The sequence below is a fragment of the Haliaeetus leucocephalus genome, unplaced genomic scaffold (genome assembly GCF_000737465.1).
Source record: "Haliaeetus leucocephalus isolate CR32 unplaced genomic scaffold, Haliaeetus_leucocephalus-4.0 Scaffold284, whole genome shotgun sequence".
NCBI classification, from domain to species: domain Eukaryota; kingdom Metazoa; phylum Chordata; class Aves; order Accipitriformes; family Accipitridae; genus Haliaeetus; species Haliaeetus leucocephalus.
In genome coordinates, this window is record NW_010972720.1 from 4952776 (window position 1) to 4966713 (window position 13938).

Consider the following 13938-nt stretch of genomic DNA (forward strand, 5'->3'; position numbering starts at 1 on the left):
CTGATTTCAAACACGAACCTTAACTGAAGATCACTTACAACCTACAGATGAATACTAAGTCTAAAAAGTGGTCTCTAAAAGATGAGAAAAAACTCCCTTGTAACCAGAATGAACCTTAAATGAACCTTCATTAAGAATATTAAGCCAGCTCCTAATAGACACAGGTATTGATCTAATTAACAGGAAGTGCCTAGCTGAACGGAAAGGTCCAATAGAATAAATCCCTTCTTGTTGACACAGTGTTGGCACAGAATTTAGGCAATAGGGAAATTCTCAATAATATCTCTGGTCTGTTCTTCCCACGCCCACCCCCAAATACTCTCATATATGTTCAAATCAACAGAGAATGCCTTTCAGCTTACGTATGGTACACTGTGCTTTCATTGCAAAGAGTAATTTAGCAGAAAAAGTAATAATACAGAAAAACATTTACAGCTTTTAGGTTGCCTTATATTTGGAAAATGAGAAGTAAAATGTCTTATTATTATGGATATTTTATTATTTGATATACTTAATATCTTCTGAGTAACTGAAGCTCTTGCAGGCCGATAATATTACCAAAAGCCAGAATGTAAGTGTACATGTCAGTCTCCTTTGTCTATAACTCAGAGCTAGCTCAGGAGTTTTGAAGGCTAAAGGTCTTGATAAGGTGAGCAGGACTCAAGCTTTTTCCAGCTTAAGCAGATTTGATCCTGAATTTTGAGCAGCTTAGCCAAAGGAATTAAATTATGTGTATTTGCATCTTTATTTTTTACAGGTTTCTATGTACTTTATTAACTTAAACCTGTTGTGACAATTACATTAGGCAGCAACCTGGACTGCAGTAGTTTAATCAAAGTTAAGTTAAAAATGGTCACTCTGGGCACAGTCTTGATGGTAAATAGGGAGGGAATTTCTGATAAAGAAAAGAAAAAACAAATTCAACACTTATCTTGAAACTAGGAGTATATGAGACGATATTATCAGGTTGTCTTTTGATGGAGCCATGGAGATTTTAGGTTTAGAGCACACATTTACACTTTTTACCTCAGTAAGTTGTGTAAGTAGAGAAATAGGCTAGCTGAGGTATTTTGAGGTTTACCAAGGCTGTTTTCATTAGGTGAACAGGAAAATGAAATGCAAGTACCAGCAATTTTATACCATTTCAGAACAGCCTTAAGATTTCCATAAATTCATATTTTATTCTTTTTATTTTTGAAACCATTTGCTAGCTCTTGAGAAAAGATGAATGTAAAATATATTTTTTCCTGCACTATAAGTTTAAAAAAGGAGAAAATGGCTAGATTTTTCTGTTCATGTAAATCATAGCAATGTCATCCATTTCAGTGAAATCGCACTAGTTCTGCTAAAGAGAACATTTGACCAAACAGCCTATTCATCTCTCAGCCAATATGCATTTTAGTCATCTATCAGCTATTGTAAGGACTGGAAGACTATAATATACTACTTATAATATACTACCACACTCCCATTCACACTGATTGGTGACTATATTCTTACAAGGCAGAGGATTAAACAGCATTATTTCTGAAAACTGTTACCTTTGCGATAATAAGAAGGTGAAATATGCTTTTACTGGTTTTCTTTTTTTAACTCTCACTTTCCTATTTTGTTTTCCCATTTTATATTAAGTTTCAAAAGAGTAATTTATGTTACAGGTAGAAGATACTTGTTTTAAAATTTTATCTGACATTTACTTGACTACAGTAATATACATTTTATATATCCACCTACTCACATGCACAGATATAAGTACACTCTAGAATACAGTTTACAGGAGAGACAGCCACAGACATGTGGAGTGTGTATAGAACTCTGGAATTTGGATGAGAATGAGAACAAATGGTTGTCAGGTGATACACAAAAGTAATTCCAAAGTTTGTAAGCCTATAAAATGCTTTCAAAGATTTTGAGAATCATTGCTTACAACAGAAAATAATTCCTGCTCTTAGTCCAAATGAGGTTTAGTCAGAAAAATGTGTTATGAAAATCTTGAAGCCTAATGAGCATAAATAGCCATCCCCCCCTTCTTTTACTCAAACCCACATGTGAACTCACAAAAATAAGTATAAAACACTGAGACAGTATATGGTAATGAGTGTATTTTTTTCTGTAAAATGACCTACACTTCTGATTATTTGTACCAAAAAGTTTCAAGGACAACTATTGTAACTGCACGTTCCAATTAGATAATGTACTTGTGCATGCATTATTTTTAACTTTGACTCCAGAATTAATAGTATAAAAAGTCACATAGCAGTTTACAGGAAAGTACTTTAGAATTAATAAAAGAACAAAAAACGTAGATTAAGAGGTTCTTGTTTGTTTGCTGTATTGTAGTCCCAAAACTACATTTTCTTTGGGATACATTTTATAGCTTTAATTTGCTACCCTTTGTACCTATTTGTAGGTATTTCCTCAAGGTTGTACATGCTCAACACTACTAGAATTTTCATCCAGAATAGGTTTTGGATGAGCTGCAGTGTAGATGCATGTTTTCACAAATCAATTGTATTTTCATTACATTATATAGTAAGCATGGATTTGCCAGCTTTCATCTTTGATTCCTACTGATCCATACTGATCAAGATCCTACTTACACAAGAATAATTCCATCCAGAGTGAGGTAACTCCAGCCATCAGTGAATATTTTGTCACTTCAATTTCTATCAAGAAAAGAAAAAGATACAAAGTTTTTGTTATTTGTATGCATATTTTTGGCCATTCCACCATTCCACGTTGCTGATGTGTAATAGTGATAATAATTATGATAGCATGTTTGCACTCATTTTAATTTATTCATAGCTAGACATTACTATCCACAAAGAAAACTTTCATGTCTAATGAACTCAGTTTGTTTACTCCCCCTTAGCAAACCTCATTTCAATCTCATTTGAAAGTTAAGAACGTTCTTTCCATTATTTTAGGAAAAATGGGAAAAGATCTCTAAAATAAATATTAACTGTAGAATTCTCTTCTAAAAATGTTGATTCGTCCGTCTTCTTTACACTTCAGAATAAATAGTATCATACCTACAAAACAATGCATTTTCATGCATAGCATTAAAGGATAATAATTCATTAACATGGTTTAGGCCTAGAATATGAAATCTACTAGCTGTATATATATAAATATTTTACGTATAGCTGTTTGATATATAAATGAAACAAACAGATTTTCTCTTAATATGTGAAGATTTTCACTGCATCTATTAACTGTATAATGACAATCTCAACCAAATTATGGTTACATAATTCTACTCTTATTTCTGTCAAATGAGTAGGTGGCCAACCTTTCTGTCTTGTTGAGAAGTGCCTCTATCTAGTGTATATGTGAGGTATTTTTGTAGTTTATTAAATTGCGATAAAATATTAAATGTTCTGAAGCCCAACTGTCTAAAATACAGATTACAGCACATTAGTAGGGTAGTACATGGAAGCTTACATTACATCTATGTGTCTATAAATATTTTGTAAATAAATCAATTCAGTCTCCATTGTAAACCTAGATTTTTTAAGTATTCTGTTTCTGCCAGCAGTAAGCACATGAATACAACCAATCATAATCATAATGTAAGATACTGAGATACAATTAATTGTGTATTTAAGACTATATCCAGTAAGAAAATTAATTGTCAGTAAAAGACTAGCCTTTCTGTCTTTACGGCTATCGTAATATACTGAAAAACTCGTAACAGAATTTCCAAGGCTTTTTTTCTGAACTGTTAAAATTGCTTTGAGTCACCTCCCTTGGTGATGCTGAATCAGTATGAATGCTGTAAATAGATCAGTTATTTTTGCTGCGTGTTGAAAATATATAATGCATCTTCTGTTTGATTCATAATTCGTATAGTTCATGAAAGGGAGGATAGGAAGATTCAAATTTCCTCTCTGGTTCTGATGGATGTACTGACCTTGGGTAGGCTTTGAAGATTACTCATCTGTTAACTGATTTGAACTTTCCTAAGGAAGTATAAAATACAGGAGAGGGAACCTAGTTTCTCATTCAGAGGGATACTAGTCAGTGGGACCTCTGGTACCCCTACCAGTTTCCACTTAAATGGTGGGTAGGTGCTTTATGCAGCTCACCACCTGGGTATTTACATTAGTAAGCATAGCCTACCACTTAAATGCACCTCTTCTTCACATTAGAATCACAGAAACGTAGGATAGTTTAGGCCAGAAGGGGACTTTGTCCCGGACACTCTTCAGAGCACGGCCAATGTCAATGTTTGGTCAAGTAGCTCAGGGTCTTTTCTGGTAAAGTTTGAGGGTCCGCAAGGGTGGAGGTGGCAGAGCCTCTTAGGCACCCTGTTCATTCCATGCTTAAGGACCCTTATGGGTGTATTTTGTTTATCTAGTCAGAATTTCCCTTGGTCTTGGGCTGCAGAAGCTGAATTTCTGGATATTACTTTCAAGTTGCTTTCCTGAATTTTTAAGTAAAGGTGATGAGACTGGCTTTTCAAATCTCATAAAACATGAGACTGTTCCTTATTACAAGCAGTATTCTTGCAGTATTTGCTTCTCAGATATTATCCGGTATTTTTCAGATATTATTTGACATTCTTGATTGAAACTAAAAAATATTGCTTCTTATCTTGGAGTGTTCTAGTTTAGTTAATCTTGTTTCTTTAAATTATAACTCTGAGACCCTTTACCCTTCATGTAATACACTAGTGGCAATTTTACACTGATCATAAAATAAAGTCTGAGGGCAAGAACACACATATGTATGAGGAAAAAACAAAATTATATATTAAAAAAACACAGATAAGTGTTATATTAATGCAGTCTATTCTAGTAATTGTTGTCTGTAAATAAGTAACCTGTACATCAGACAGAAATAAGTCCTGAGAAAAATAACTGAGGGCTATATCTAGTTGTGAAAGATAAATTCATACACTGGAAAATTAAGAAAAGTGAATGTGAATTTATGATCCAGGAAGATCTTCTGTATTCTTCTGTTTGTTTTTTACTGATTTGTTTACTTATCAAAAATATTGCTGGCCAAGTCTGAGCCTTAGAGGTTGTAAATTGGTATAAGCATAATAACTTTATAGATATAGGCTCTTTCCTTAACAACACTAATTCCAGATGTCTTAGAAGCTGATTTTCCACTTTTCTAAGTACCTCTGTGCCATTCCAGTTAGAATCAGTGGGTCCTGAATTTTCCATAACACAGGCAGGAACATTCCTAGTCAAGGGAGCTGAACTGGCTTTTCAGAAGGTGCTACCTCAACCAATTTGTCTTGTCAACAACTATAGAGCCTTTATGAATACAAAAGCACTGAGAATGAAGAACAAAAATGATTCAACTATGCTGCCAGATTGAAGCAGAAAGCAAAGATTAAAGTGAAATCTGAGGCTTTTCTTCATCTGAATTTTTAACATTTCAGTCATATACCTTCCGTGATATACAGCACACTAACCAGTGGGGAAAAGATAATATAGCACAATATTGCATGATCTGTCTAATGTCCTGAATTCCTCTTACTGGCAAGAACAGGGATTTGAACTACAGCTCATGTAGGTCAGTCCACTGGCAGGCTAAGGAATGTGTTGTATTGGTTTGAGAACTACACTGATTTAGGTCAAACTGATTAAAAAGAAGATATTCTAATGTCATGATGAAAATAATAAAATTTTGGAAAAATCAAGTTTTTATTTTTAGAAGCTCTGCATCATTCTGACAGTAAATAATAGAAGAAGAAATATTTGTATAGAAACTAGAGTTTAATGAAAATTAAGGGAAAAGAAAATTAATTTTAAAATAATGATCAGAAAATATCATACTGCCCTGCAAGTAAGCAGCATCCCTTCTAATTAAACATAATTAAAACCTAAACAGGAGCTTAAGTTGTACAACAATAAAGTTTATTTACAGTCCTCAGAGATTAAACTATACTGTGCTGGAACTCTATGAAAGTGACTGGAAAGGCAAATTTCTACAATAAGTAATAAAAGGAGTTTCACCAACCTGATGTTTTGTACTGCCAATACTTTTCTTCAATAATGGGTGAGTTCAATAAAACCTTCTAGTGCTCAGATCACAGCTGTATAATTGTCTGGATAAGAAGCATTTGCAAATAATTCTTACTACTTTGACCTCCATCTGTTTCACAAGAGGCAGTCTGTACAAAGCTGGGTGTTTCCGATGGGTTATAGCTTCCATATATAAAACCAAAACAAAGCAAATTTCCTTAATTTCCTGATAGCAACTTCAAGGTGGTCTCTCTTTCTAATGCTGAAAATTAGCTTCAGCTTGCCTTGAGACACTTGAGTCATTGCTGAAACTGCATGTTTCTCTTCTTCACAGACTGCACAGGAGTCCTTAAAACTCTTCTTCTTCTCCTGTTTTCCTTCAGTCATTATTGGTCTCAGTATCAGGCATCCCCTACAACATCTGATATAGTTCTATGAACTGGTGGAACTGTTTCTGTACCTCTACCTAAAATTGGATTACATGTATGAGATAACATATAAGAATGAGATACCGTATTTGATGTCTTAGACATTTTTTGTATCCTACCCCCTGCCACGGGCCGGGACACCTTCCACTAGATCAGGTTGATCAAAGTCCTGTCCAGCCTGGCCTTGAACACTTGCAGGGATGGAGCATCTACAGCTTCTCTGAGCAGTCCTTGACTTCCTCCTCAAAAATACTACATACTTGATGAAAGACTTGAACTGAACTGAGAAATGCAGGGGAAGAACATGAGCATAGCTATGCAATATCCTATGTGTCATCCTCTTGCCTTCCTTTGGAGAAAGACAACTTCTGATCTGGTAGGAGAAGAGGAGTTGTGTGTGTGTGTGTATGCACATTCATTCATATATTGCACGAGGGTCTTATCTGAATGTTTTGAAGCCTGTTTTTTAAAGGTCTGGTTTGAGAAATAGGCAAAATAGGGCACATGATTTTTTCTGAAGAACTGAAATGGGAGAGGTGTCACTATTTTTTGCTGGTTTAGTTTGATTTGAGACTGACAAGGAAGGGGAGAAAGGTTTTGTTTCTTTGCTTTTTGCAAGGGAAAGTCAGAACTGAACATGTCTGAGATGGTGGGGGTTTTGCATACTCATCCTCTGCTGTTTTTCTGGTCTAGCTAATATTTGCTGCTTTCCATCCAGCCACTTTTAAGGATGAGAATCTCCCAAACCAGGTTTATGCAAATGTATTGCATAAGTTTTGGACAACGGCTCAGTTATTTGTATTTTTCATTGCATTTCATGTTAATTCATTTCAAAGCTTATGGGAGATAGCCTCAGAAATTATCATTGTTTACGTTAAAATCAGAAGGTGGATTTTTAAATTATTATTATTTTTATTTTTTAATATCCCTTATAGTAGCATTTGACTATTGTGAAGAAATTTCTCAACAGACTGAGTTTTTAGAATCTTACTGGAATACAGCCAACCAGGATTTTTTTTTTAAGGGTGGCCTTCAACAGATGTTTTTTCACCTCTTATCTACAGGTAGAACCCGATAGCAGGTATTAGACTGTCAGCACATCTCTAAATTTACTTTGATGCAGGCTGGCAGAAGCAATAGGTACTGCAAAACTAATCTTTCCAATAACATATGTCTCCTAGAAAGAGACAGGACTGTATGTATTAAAAATAGCTTGACTGAAGGAAAAAATATATTGACTAGGTTTTTCTTATCTGATATTTACTTTTATGTACTGGCAGTCTTCCTTCTTTCTCTCTTCTCTAGTCCCATGAGGAATAAAGAGAGGCCTGTGCTTCTAGTAGATCTACTTCCTTTTTTTTATTATTTTTCTTTTTTTTATTAATAGTGTAGAGTACTATCTTTTGAAAATGAAGAAACTCTTGCATTTTGTTTTCTTCTTCCAGTTTTTCAGATCAAAAAGTAAGCTATACCTGCTTTTGAAACAATCACACTGCTTTCTGCCTCACTGTTAACTAGTATCTACCTCCAGAGTAATATGGTGAATAGTTCTGTAGAACAAATATTTGAGTTACTGCACATGTTCCTTTTTATAAGCCTATAAAGTATGTAGTTTTGCTTCCAGATACTGTCATATTAATTGATTTTTTTCTCATTTATTAATATGAATACATTTTATATTTGAGATTATATTTTTGAATAGGAAAAACTTGCTTACGTATATGTAGAGGAGGAATTTTCTGGATCAGGGTTTTTATTTTAATACCAAATTTGGCTTGGTTAAAACCAAATTACAAATAAAATGTTAATTAAAATGTAATTATGGAGACAAGTGAAAGTTTGGATTATTAGGAGGCCAGCATATTACTGTTTAGGAGTCATCCATTCAGTTATATTGTTGTATTGTAGTGACCTAAATTGTAGGCAGGATGTTCTTGTATGAATGTTTCATGCCCAGATACAGATCTTTCAGATTTCCATACCACCCGGATGCCTGAACTGTCTGAACAGGAAGGCATCTGTCTCCTTGATAGTACTTCTGGTATATCCAGGTTTCCTCTTCGCTGTTCAAACCTGGGACTCGCCCATAGCAGGCAGACAGCTGCCTGCCCTTCCCCTGCAACTCTGCCTGTGTTTCCTTGAAAGCTCAAGCCTGATTGTATTTCTTTTTTTGTCAGATGGTTCTCACCTGCTCCAGGTATACCCTCAGTTGTACACCTGAGATTCCTACTTCCATCAAAGCAGGAAACATATTAAGCACATAAAACTGGCACTTACTCCTTAAAAATTACTTCCAGAATTTGTTTAATTGCTTTTGTGCTTTCACATCTATTATATGTGCCGTAAATGTTGTTGCTGGTGCAGTAGCTGCTGTTTCTGCTTTTTTGCTCTGAAGCAATATAACAGAGTTAAACAATGACAGGCTACTCCAATTCAGTGGCCACATTAATTCAACTTCTAAAAATATCTGTGAAGTAGCAAAATATTATTCGCATATTTAGACATGAGCACAGGAGACATGAAGTGACTTGTCGTAACATTTGAAGTGAGAAAGACACAAGTTCCTATAATTTTATTCTGTTTTTCTTTGGTTGGTTCTTAAGCTCAGCCATCCCCCTTTATCCTGAAGAAATACTCCTATTTTAAAGCAAGTGTCTGTGTGGCAGACACCTGCTGTTGTTTAAGACCTTTGCCAGATAAAATGACAGAGATAAGATTGTCTCTCCATTCATGGTTTCTCCCCAAACTAGAAACCAAGCTCAGAGGAAATGTTGTCTCAGAGTAGAATACAAAATTTGCATTTTTCTCCTCTTCTCCCTGCACCACTATTTTAAAGGATAAGATAAAAATATGTAAGAGCATTATTCATGCTTCAGGGTGAGTCTGGTTGAAAGTTGAGCATAAAAGCCAACCCAGTTCTCAACTCTTAGCTCATGAGTGAAATTTTCTTAAAATGTCACCTTTTTATTCCAATCAGTGGAAGCATCAGTGTAAGTGATACTGCAGGCCTGTACATAACTCTGACGATCATGGGTGAAATACTTTCCCTCTAACTTGGGCAACTCTTCACTGCCATGTCAGAACCAGGGTCAGATGCTCCTGACATACGGTATATATGCAGTACACACAGCAGCTGCACAGTTTGCAATCTGCTTAAACTCCTTGCCTAGTTAATTGGAGGAAAGAACAGACCCTGAAAACCTGAGAGTTATCAGAGGAATCGAGTCCACTGAAATTTAAATGGTTTCTTTCTCTAATTTATGCTGAAATAAGGTACCACCAAAAGTGTCGTCCTCTTCCACTAGAAGTAGATGGAGATAGCAGGAGATGTCAAGCTCTTGTCTCTCTTCATTTAGACATCCTCTGAGACTGCGACAGGCATTGTTGTGTTCACTTCTTTTTCATAATAGCCTAGCAGCCAGAGCAGAATAACCTGGCATGGAGACCTGAGCTCTGAATGCCTCATAGCCCAAAGCAGACTGAATCCAAATTGCAGGGGAATACCAGGGAGTGTTCTGGTTAAAAGCATTTCTGTCCTCTTGCTGAAGCTGAGGCAGGAAAGCAAATTTATGGGTCAGGAAGAGAACAAGCAATTTGGAACCCGATTCTCACCTAAGTCAGCTGGGAAGAGAACAAATATCTGTACTGGTTTTAGAAGGGCTTGTTTGTGTGTGTGTGTGTAACTATTTGATTTACTTCAATGGTAGCACAATGCAAAATTTACCAGAAAACTGGGTCTGAAGCTTCAGTTTTACCCTTCTCTTAGTTAAGTATCCGAAGGACTCGCGGGCATGACTGGGGGCAGGACACAGCCCAGCCTTGCCCTTGGGTGCCCCTTTGCTAACACATCTTTGATAGCAGCTGCTCCCCTGGGGAGCAGCCAGCAGCAGGGTCCCACCAGCAGCTGACCTCTCCCATGATGGAGAGATACAAGGAGCTAGCTGATCCTGGACATGCTGGCTGATATTTGTGAGAGGGCTTCAAGCTGAAGCTGGGCTCTGACAACAGGCAGCACATGGTTCGCTTTGCACAGGATCAGCCTAAAATCACCTGGTAATTCTTGAGGCTTATCTGACCTGCCCAGAATAACATCCTAGCTTAAATTTTAGCCAGCAAGACACACAACGTGAGGAGCCACTTGCCATCAGTGTGTCTCAGCTGTGGGACCAGCAGACTGGTTTAAGCCAGAATTGCTGTGCTATCTTGGTCATCATCAGCCTGCTGCATTTTGCCACACAAGAACCTGTTCCAATGATATCGTCAGTCCTGGCAGCTGTACAATACTGGATGCAAAGCTCTGGGAGAGGAGTCCCACGTTGGAGCTGAGGGACATAAGGAAGCCTCAGCAGCTGGCCAGTGCTAATTCGCTGTGCATCGACTATGTGGTGGAGATGCCAGAATTCACTAAGTCACAATTTCCTGGAAATGGTAGATGAAGGAAGAGTAACCATGGCTGGGAGGTCAGAAATTCTGTCCCAGCTTCCTGGGAGAAAGAATAAAGACAACTGAAGAGTACAGGTTTGATCATTGTGTCTGCAACTTATGTGGGTTTTAGAAAATATGAGGTCTAGACAACAGGATACGGTCAGTCACACTGTCACGAAGATTTTATCTACACAAACTCTCCTAGCAATACTGTTTGATAGTATACAATACTGAGAAAGTTCAGGGTAGGTAAGTCCCTTATCTTCTGAACACTATGTTTTAGGATGAAGTTCAATGATTACTTCAAAAACTACCTGGACACTGTTCACTTTCAGTTTGTGAATGAAGCAGATTTTAGTGATTTGAACACCAGGGGTGGATAGGTATTTTTCACCTAAAGGGCTTCTCTGACATGGAATAGGTACCTATAGGCAAGTCATATAGCTTGGATGGTTTTACTTGCTTCTCTGAGAGAATTATGAGGTGAGCCTCACAACTTCAGTGAATGGTTAGGATTTTTATAAAATAATTTGACTAATTGAGTTTGTAAAATTTTAGGGTGTTTCAAATATATTTGCTGTTATGAAATTAACATAAAAACAATAAAATTTTTAAGTACTTTTTAACAAAAAGGAGTTGTACATTCAGCTAGTTGAAAAATAGCTATTTTGATACATAGATTATATACTTCATTGCTTTGTTATAGTCTGTGTTAAAATCATAGCTTCCATGCATGAATACAGTTGGGAATCAGTCTATTTGGCAATCTAGCAGAGATACAGCGTCATCTTCCTCAGTTGTTCCTCATAACCCTCTAGTAGCAAAACTGAATACAATATTGAGGCATGTTTATAAAATCACATAATGGAGTAAGGCAAATTTCTTATATTCAAGTATCCTTTTTTCAAGTCAGTTATTAAAAACACTAGTTTGTGACACTCAAACGTTATTAATTTCTGATATTTACAGTTGGTAAGCTGTCTCCTCAGAAGGCAAGTACTAGTGTTTGCACAAAGCCCTTCTGATCTCATTACTTAGGCTACACCAAAAAATCTGGTTTTCCTGCTTCTGTCTCCCTCCTCTCCCTTCAGGAGGCTTTAGAGCATGTAAAAGGAACACTTTTATGGGTATTTTTTTGGCTCAATTGATGCAGCAATATATTATTAGCTTAGTGTAAGTCTCTCAAAATTTTATGAGGCTTCACAGAGTAGCTGAAGTGAACATAGGTTTTATGTTCCATACCTAACAGATCATGCAAGTTTCTATCATTATCAGTTAGGATATGCTTGATCAAGTTCAGACAGTTCACAAATGATAGGGTATTTTTTCTTCACGCTGTGATACATCTGAAAGTCAATAGGTTATTAAGGGGACTAGTTCACAGTTTCAAAATACAGAGTTGTTATTGTTTCCAAAGCTAGATCTAGTTAAATAGTAGCAAAAATTGTGTTGTCTTAAATTCACTCACATCTGAGTGGCTGTTTCATGTGCATATCTATGTGATCCTCCCTGTTTGACTGCTATGGACCTATACACACCCCCTTTCACAGAGCAATGATTATTTTTTATTTATTTATAGGAATGAAATCCTATCCTCCTAGAAAATCTTTATATCAACAAAACCTGTGGTCATTTAAACGGTATTTGGCAAAGAGAATTTTACTGTAACTGCATAAATTTCTGTACTGTGTTTCCTTGTGAACGAAAGTATTAGTGTGCAAAATAATAATCTCTCCCATTCCTCTTCTGTTCTGTAATTTCTTTCCCTCTATGAAAAAAATATAAAAAAGAAACACAATTATCTGTTAGGATTAATTCAGTCACTGAACGGAGAAAAAGTAACAGAATTTTAGAAAGTGCAGCAATCATCATGTAACTGTTATAGATTTATATGAAATATAGATAGCTAAATAGATGATAAATAAGATATAGTGGTTTCTCTGGAAAATTTAACATATGGACAATGAATACTACTATAACTGAAGATTTTAGCAATTCCAAATTTAATCTTGCTAGATAATTTATAACCCCAGTTTTGAAATAATGCCATGCAGGCACTCTTTTTGGGACTATTACCAGCATAATTATGTAAAGAAGCAACAGAATGTGGCTGAAAACAGTTCTCAGTTTTCTCTTTATAGGTATTCTTTCACTCAGGATGAAAGCTTACTTTCTATCAAGGAATAAACCATGAAGTAAATACCAACTATATTTCGTTCTTGGTGAACAAATATTTTTATGACAAACATATGAAATTAAGAGAATGGAAAACTATTTAGAAAGAGAAGGATAAGATCTTACCCCAGAATTCTAAATACAGAGGTAAAAAATGACATAAAACTATAATTCTTTATTTCCACGAATCTTTTTCAGGCAAACACCCAAAGGTAGGCTGTTGCAATTACGTTAGATTCAGTGAAAAAGAATGTAACAACATTTCTGTAAGCCTTATTTTAAAGGTGTATTTAGCATACAACTGCTCCCCAGGAAGACTCGGTATGTTTTAAAATAAAGTTATTTCACTTTTCTGAGAGTACGTGTGCTACTGATAGCAATAAGCATATGAAGCCATTAAGGCAGTAGAATGTGTCTTTTTTTCTTCCAGTCTTTTTCCAATATCTGTTTCTGAAGTCATGTTTCAGTTTTCCTATGAAAAACGTGGTACAATCCGCATGATCAATATGAGTCTACCAAAGAAATGCCTTTAAGTTACTGACTTCAAGTCTGGAGGAAATAAATCGGCAGCCAAGAGCCACCATGCTTTATATCTACACTGTGGTTTCCACCTCCTTTCCCCAAGTATGCCATTGTTCCTAAGGCTGGTGTACCTGCTAATACCTAAGTATCATCATTTGAAAATTGAACTGGTGGCATGTTTCCCCTTCTTTCTTAAAAAGATTTTGTACTTGGAATTTAACCAGAAATTTCAATGTAATATGACAACAGGAATAACTGCAAAACAAACACAAGTCAGTGTACAGAAAAAAAGTGAGACCATTGAATAAAAAAATCCAATATTTAAATGTGTGCTATTCTGAATATGAAAAGTTAAGTTACATATTAATAAATTCCCTTTTTAAAAAGCTCATATACAATATGTACAC